Source organism: Saimiri boliviensis, chromosome 2, assembly GCF_048565385.1.
Source record: "Saimiri boliviensis isolate mSaiBol1 chromosome 2, mSaiBol1.pri, whole genome shotgun sequence".
Lineage (NCBI taxonomy): Eukaryota > Metazoa > Chordata > Mammalia > Primates > Cebidae > Saimiri > Saimiri boliviensis.
Genome location: NC_133450.1, coordinates 200376663 through 200384775, shown reverse-complemented (window position 1 = coordinate 200384775; position 8113 = coordinate 200376663). Strand labels below are relative to the sequence as shown.

The window sequence follows — 8113 nt, the reverse complement described above, 5'->3', positions numbered from 1 at the left end:
AAGGCACCAGCAGCTTTGAGGTCCCGTCTCAGTAACTTCTCAAGCTCTCCAATATGATGAACTTTAAATGGGAAAAAAACAACAAAACAATATGGAAAACCAGTGTCCAATATTTACATGGCCTTACCAGTTGCAGGGCACTTTTGTGTACATTATATCCGTTTAATTGTCAGATGAACCTCAAAGAGGTTCAAAGTGTTCCCAGCACTTTGCAAGCCTGAGGCAGGCAAATCACCTGAGGTAAGGAATTTGAGACCAGCCTGACCAACATGGTGAAACCCCATTTCTACTAAACAAACAGAATTAGTGAGGTATGGTGGCATATGCCTGTTATCCCAACTACTTGGGAGGCTGACACAAGAGAATAGCTTGAACCTGGGAGGTGGAAGTTGGAATGAGCTGAGATTCTGCCACTGCACTCCAGTCTGGGCAACAAGAGTGAAACTTCAAATCATCCTTTTCTTGGGGTTGTGCTACTGTCCAATGAGCACATAGTGAGGGCAGCACTGCTAACGCCTAAACAACACGCCTGCATCAACTAAAGCTTTGCTTTACCTTGGTACAATTCTTGGAAAAATGAAAACCCGCTTTTTCTTTCAAAAAAAAAAAAAAAAGTGAAACTTCATCTCAAGTAATAGTAATTTACTTTCATCATTATTTTATGAGTATTCTGTATTTGTCTATATATTTACCTTTACATAGTATACTTTTCATTTCTACTTGGATAACTTCCTTTAGCTTTTTTTTTTTTTTTTTTTTAGACAGACTCACTCTGCACCGAGGCTGGAGTGTAGTGGTACGATCTTGGCTCACTGCAACCTCTGCCTCCTGGGTTCAAGTAATTCTCTCTGCTTCAGCCTCCTGAGTAGCAGGCATACTCCTAGTAGTATGCCCACTACCATACCCAGCTAATTTTTCTTTTTTTTTTCTTTTTTTTTTTTTTGAGACGGAGTTTCGCTCTCGTTACCCAGGCTGGAGTGCAATGGCTCGATCTCGGCTCACCACAACCTCCGCCTCCTGGGTTCAGGCAATTCTCCTGCCTCAGCCTCCTGAGTAGCTGGGATTACAGGCATGCGCCACCACGCCCAGCTAATTTTTTGTATTTTTAGTAGAGACGGGGTTTCACCATGGTGACCAGGATGGTCTCGATCTCTTGACCTCGTGATCCACCCATCTCGGCCTCCCAAAGTGCTGGGATTACAGGCTTGAGCCACCACGCCCGGCCCAGCTAATTTTTCTATTTTTAGTAGAGATGGGGTTTCTCCATGTTGGCCAGGCTGATCTTGAAGTCCTGACCTCAGGTGATCTGCCTGCCTTGACCTCCTAAAGTGCTGGGATTACAGGAGTGAGCCACTGTGCTCAGCACTTATGTCTTTTTATCTCCCTTCTTCTGGCAACCCTATAGTGTGTGTATTTTGTCTGATAGTATCTCACAGTTCCCATAAATTTTCTTGTCTCTTTTTCGTTTTTCTTTTTGCTCTTCTGACTGGTTAATTTTCAAATGACCTGTCTTTGAGTTCACTGATTTTTTTTTGTCTTCTGCTTTGATCAAGTCTGTTGTTGAAACTCTCCATTGAATTTTTCAGTTGAGTTACTGCATTCTTCAACTCCAGAATTTCTATTATTTTTTCATTTTTATTTTTTTTGAGATGGAGTTTCATTCTTAGTTTTTCAAGCAATTCTCCCAAGTTAGTCTTGTGAGTAGCTGGGATTACAGGTGCAGGCCACCACACCTGGCTAATTTGTTTTTAGTCAAGACAGGGTTTCATCAAGACCAGGTTGGCCAGGCTGGTCTTGAACTCCTGAACTGAAGCGATCTGCCCTCCTCGGCCTCTCAAAGTGCTGGGAATACAGGCATGAGCCTTGAACTACTTCGAACCTTATGTTTACCCTTTTTTTAAATGGGCAGTTGGAAGGACAAAAGGAAGCAACCAATGGGAAGTGTCTCTGCACACTTAAATATTATGAACATGAGTTCTGATGCACATTTGAGAAGCCCTACTTGACCCTTTCCAGCTCCTCCCAAACACGGGCCTCCTAAGATCCATGGTGCTCACTCCCCTCTTCATGGTGCTATGGTTAAATAAATTTGAAACTGGAAGCCTAGACTCAAGTGTTGGTAGATCTGCTTTCTAAGGGTGAAACCTTGGTTTAGGTTACTTAACCTAGCTAAGCCTTAGTTTCATCATCTGTAAAATGAAGACAATAGGGCTTTTTAAAAGTAGGATTTTTTTTTTTTTTTTTTGAGACAGAGTTTCACTCTTGTTACCCAGGCTGGAGTGCAATGGCGCGATCTCGGCTCACCGCAACCTCCGCCTCCTGGGTTCAGGCAATTCTCCTGCCTCAGCCTCCTGAGTAGCTGGGATTACAGGCACGTGCCACCATGCCCAGCTAATTTTTTGTATTTTTTTTTTTTAGTAGAGACGGGGGTTTCACTATGTTGACCGGGATGGTCTCGATCTCTTGACCTCGTGATCCACCCGCCTCAGCCTCCCAAAGTGCTGGGATTACAGGCTTGAGCCACCGCGCGCGGCCAAACTAGGATTTTTAATAAGAATTAAATGGGATAGTGCTTATAAAGTGTTTAAAACAGTGTCTGTCTCATAGAAAGCATTTCATAGATACTAGCTATATTTATCATTATTAACTAGTCACATTTCCTGGGTATTGGGAGGAGTACAAGCTGAGGTACAGTTCCTAAATAATGCTGATAATGTCATCTCTAAGAAGAGATTGTTGGAGTGAAGCTCCTAGGGCCTCTGATCCTTGATGGTTTCCAGCTTTAGCTCATCTACTCACTGGCCCGTGGTCTTAGGGTCTAAGGCAAGTCCCTTCCCCTGGTTATGCCTTAGTTCCCTCATTCCTTCACTAATCATTTAAAAGAATTGATCTAGGTCTCTAAGAGCACTGAGCATGCTCTTTGCTGTAACTTGGGAGACCTCAAAAAATTTGTCATTATTCTATCCTATTTCAATTCCTTGCACTGAATGTAGAAAAGAATCCATATTAATTTAATTCCCCATGGCTGCAAGTTGAAAGTTTCAAGGGGCCAAATCTGGCACCTTGAGATGAGCTCCAGACAGTCAGAACCTAATATAAATTGACTGATAAATTTGGAATATGGATGGTATGAAAGACAAAAGTCCCACTCTTTCCCTAAGCGGCCTGAGGTAGTCTGTGAAAATGGTTCGCTATTCACTTGATCCGGAGAACCCCACAAAGTCATGCAAATCAAGAGGTTCCAATCTTCACGTTCACTTTAAGAACACACGTGAAACTGCCCAGGCCATCAAGGGTATGCATATACGAAAAGCCACGAAGTATCTGAAAGATGTCACTTTACAGAAACAGTGTGTACCATTCCGACGTTACAATGGTAGAGTTGGCAGCTGTGCCCAGGCCAAGCAGTGGGGCTGGACACAAGGTTGGTGGCCCAAAAAGAGTGCTGAATTTTTGCTGCACATGCTTAAAAATGCAGAGTAACGCTGAACTTAAGGGTTTAGATGCAGATTCTTTGGTCATCGAGCATATCCAAGTGAACAAAGCACCCAAGATGCGCCACCTAACCTACAGAGCTCATGGTCGGATTAACCCATACCTGAGTTCTCCCTGCCACATTGAAATGGTCCTTACTGAAAAGGAACAGATTGTTCCTAAACCGGAAGAGGAGGTTGCCCAGAAGAAGAAGATATCCCAGAAGAAACTGAAGAAACAAAAACTTATGGCATGGGAGTAAATTCAGCCTTAAAATAAATGCAACTAAAAGGAAAAAAAAAAAAAAAAAAAAAGACAAAAGTCCCATATCATGTAAATGTATGAAATGATATGTGAAGCTGAATGAGGTTGGATATCCCTATCTTTAGTAAATACACACCAAAGTATTTAGGGGTAAAAGGCCATGATGCCTGTAACTTACCCTCAAACAGGTGAAACAATAGGTGAATCTGGGTAAAGGATATATGTGGTGACATATTATTTTTGCTTTTGCAACTTTTGTAAGTTAAAAGTTATTTCCAAATAAAAATTTAAAAATAAAACCTAGGGCTGGGCGCGGTGGCTCACGCCTGTAATTCCAGCACTTTGGGAGGTCAAGGTGGGCAGATCACAAACTCAGGAGATCAAGACCATCCTGGCCACATGGTGAAACTCCATCTCTACTAAAAATACAAAAATTAGCTGGGCATGGTGGTATGTGCCTGTAGTCCCAGCTACTCAGGAAGCTGAGGCAGGAGAATTGCTTGAACTGGGAGGTGGAGGTTGCAGTGAGCCGAGATGGCACCACTGCACTCCAGCCTGGCAACAGAGTGAGACTCTGTCTCTAAACAAACAAACAAACCTAGGAGCAGTGTGAAGACAAAGAGGTGAGAACGACTCCTGGACCGACCAAAGCCCATGATCCCTTGCATCCCATGCCCAGCCCCTACATCCTGCTGCCATCGTCACCACCATGCCCAAGAGAACGGGTGAAGGAGATGCTGAAGGAGATAAAGTCAAGGTGGAGGACAAAGCACAGACAGGACCCAAGAGGTTGTCTGCTAACCCTGTTCCTCCAAAACCAGAGCCCAAGCCTAAAAAGCCCCTGCAAAGAAGGGAGAGAAGGTACCCAAAGGGAAAAAGGGAAAAGCTGATGCCGGCAAGGAAGGGAATAACCCCGCAGAAAACGGAGAGGCCAAATCAGACCAGGCACTGGAAGCCGAAGGTGCTGGAGATGCCAAGGGTAGTGTCTGCATTTTTGAGAACTGTGTACTTCTGCTGACTGTACAGTCTGAAATATTTTTATCAAGTTTTATAAAAATGCAGAATTTTGTTTTGCTTTTTTTAAAGCTATGCTGTGAGCACGCAGAACACTTCATTGATGTTTTGGGGGGATGGGGCATATGTCATTAATAGAATGTCTTTGAAGCTGGATTGATGTGGGGAAAACACATTTCCCTTCTAGTTTTTTTTTTTTTTTTTTTTTTTTTTTTTAAGACAGGATTTCGGGCCGGGTGCGGTGGCTCACGCCTGTAATCCCAGCAATTTGGGAGGCCGAGGCGGGTGGATCACGAGGTCGAGAGATCGAGACCATCCTGGTCAACATGGTGAAACCCCGTCTCTACTAAAAATACAAAAAATTAGCTGGGCATGGTGGCACATGCCTGTAATCCCAGCTACTCAGGAGGCTGAGGCAGGAGAATTGCCTGAACCCAGGAGGCGGAGGTTGCGGTGAGCCGAGATCACGCCATTGCACTCCAGCCTGGGTAACAAGAGCGAAACTCCGTCTCAAAAAAAAAAAAAAAAAAAAAAAAATTAGCTGGGTATGGTGGCGCGTGCCTGTAATCCCAGCTACTCAGGAGGCTGAGGCAGGAGAATTGCCTGAACCCAGGAGGCGGAGGTTGCGGTGAGCCGAGATCGCGCCATTGCACTCCAGCCTGGGTAACAAGGGCGAAACTCCGTCTCAAAAAAAAAAAAAAAAAAAAAAAAAAACTGCTTGGATTACAAGCGTGAGCCACCATCCCTTCTAGTTTTGAAAGACTTGGAAGGATTCCCTGATATTGACACACACGGCCACCTTGGCACAAAAGTCTTGTGGCATGGAAAAACAAATTCGTTTTCATGTCCTCTTCTCCCTTTCTACCTTTCAGCATAGACTTAACTCCCTTACAGACATCTGTTGGGACCTGACCCCCAATAATGGGTTACCGGTGTGTCAGGCAATCTGGACTTGCCAGTGATGCCACTAAGATGGCACCTGTCAAAAGAGCAGTGGTTCCATCTCTAGATTGTGGGTCTTCAGATACATCCTGCCATTTCCATTTCACTTCCTGAAAGTCAGGGCTGGCTCATGAAAAGTTGTTAAACAACATGCTTAATGTGAAATGTCAACCCTCACTCTAAACTTTCCCTGTTCAGAGCATCACTTGAAGACTTCATTGGGTTTTATAGTGGCTTTCTGATTTTTGGTAGTTCATTGAAGAAGGGAGTTTGAAGGTTGTTGTATACTGTTAATGATTGTCTGCCCCCATTCTGCCTGAAATACCAGGGCTGTTTATGGAAAGTTTTTTTTTTTTTAATTGTGAGGTGGAGTCTCACTCTGTCACCCAGGCTGGAGTGCAGTGGTGCATCTCTGCTCACTGCAACCTCCGCCTTCCGGGTTCAAGCAATTCTCCTGCCTCAGCTTCCTGAGTGGCTGGGACTACAGGCGCACGCCAACATGCCTGGGTAGTTGTGTGTGTGTGTGTGTGTGTGTGTGTGTGTGTGTGTGTATTTTTAGCAGAGACAGGGTTTCACCATGCTGGCCAGGCTGGTCTCGAACTCCTGAACTTGTGATCCGCCCACCTCAGCCTCCTTAAGTGCAGTGATTACAGGCGTGAGCCACCGTGCCAACTATGGAAAGTATAATAAAGCTGGATGCAGTTTGAAAACATAACAAAACAAAAAACAAACAAAAATCTAGTAAGGGACAAGGAGCTCGTGCCTTTCTTGTTAACCCTTCCTCGAATAACATGAGCACTATAAAGCAAATACATGAGGTTCTGGAGCAAAAGTTCCAGGCAAATACTTCGTTATGAAATACTGTGGTCCGAGGAGTATGCAAATCCTATTCAGGCCACTCTCTTGACAGGCTTTTATGGCATGTCTTCCATTTCGGTTATGAATAGTTACTAGATAAGGTTTAATTAACCTCTAGGGGCTCACACATTAAATAGCTTGCTCAAGGTTGCCCAGCCAGTATATTGTCAGAGCTAGGCTTTGAGTCCAGAGACACCTGTGTCCCAACCTTGGACTCTTTTCTCCCTCACCGTCGACCCTGTGCCAACATGGGCCCTGCCCTGGGGGAATTTACAGTCTACAGGGGACAGTACATACCTATATAAAAAGAGAGGCCAGCCCTTGCATGTAAATCATGAATGGGGCTGTAGAAGCAGCTGTAAAAATAATGGCATCATTACAGAAGATTAAAATGAAGTCAATTTCAGCCACAGAACAGGCTTTGTGTGCTTTCAGCATGGACTCCACAGACTGTATCTGCAGTTAAAACGAAACCCCCAGGTGTTTTATTAGCAATGTGTTTCAAAGTCATGTAAACATAAGGAAAGAAATGTGGTGGCATTTATTACCACATTTACCTTTTTATATCTTTTTTCCCAAAACATTGTTCTATTGCCATGTCTTACATGATTTTGTCTCTTCCTAGTTTTCCTGCAACCTTAGTGGGCTTTCCTGCAACTTTATTGAGAATAATAGATATTCTCAGAATGATGTGTACAAGTGTTGACTGAATGATTGATTCCAAGTTCTTCTTTCCTAGGAATTCAGACTGCCTCTCGACAAGTGATGAATAGGCCATCTTAATCTTGTTTGAATCAGAAAGGACCACACAACTGAGGTAAGAGGGCAGCCCAACCAGTTTCCTGAGTGTGACAGAGACGACACCCTGTCCATTCAGGTCCCCTCACCAAAAGTTGTTTTTTTGTTTTGTTTTGTTTTGTTTTTGAGACAGAGTCTCACTCTGTTGCTGAGGATGGAGTGCAGTGGTGCCATCTCTGCTCACTGCAACCTCAGCCTCCCGGGTTCCAGCGATTCTCCTCCCTCAGCCTGAGTAGCTGGGATTACAGGCACGCACACCAGCTAATTTTTGTATTTTTAGTAGAGGTGGGGTTTTACCATGTTGGCCAGACTAGTCTCAAATTCCTGGCCTCAAGTGATCCACCCACCTCAGCCTCCCAAAGTGCTGTGATTACAGGTATGAGCCACCATGCCCAGCCACCAGAGTATTTTATTTATTTATGAGAGGAAGTCTCACTCTGCCATCCAGGCTGGAGTACAGTGACATGATCTCAGCTCACTGCAACCTCCACTTCCAAGGTTCAAGTGATTCTCCTGCCTCAGCCTCCCAAGTAGCTGGGATTATAGGCACCCACCACTATGCCTGGTAATTTTTTGTATTTTTAGTAGAGACGTGGTTTCACCATGTAGGCCAGGATCATCTCAAACTCCTGACCTCAAGTGATCTACCCACCTTGGCCTCCCAAAGTTTTGGGATTACAGGCGTGAGCCACCGCACTCAGGCTTATTTATTTATTTATTTAAGATGGAATTTCACTCTTGTTGCCCAGGCTGGAGTGCAGTG

At 44.3% G+C, this 8113-nt stretch overlaps 1 non-coding gene and 1 pseudogene across 1 annotated transcript; both read left to right on the top strand.

Moving 5' to 3' along the window:
• Positions 1-450: 450 nt before the first annotated feature.
• LOC120366493 (U4atac minor spliceosomal RNA) lies at positions 451-576 on the top strand. Its single transcript, XR_005581147.1, has one exon. It is a non-coding gene; the product is annotated as a U4atac minor spliceosomal RNA (small nuclear RNA).
• A 2604-nt stretch (positions 577-3180) lies between these two features.
• LOC101035239 (large ribosomal subunit protein uL22 pseudogene) lies at positions 3181-3795 on the top strand (annotated as a pseudogene).
• Positions 3796-8113: the final 4318 nt, after the last annotated feature.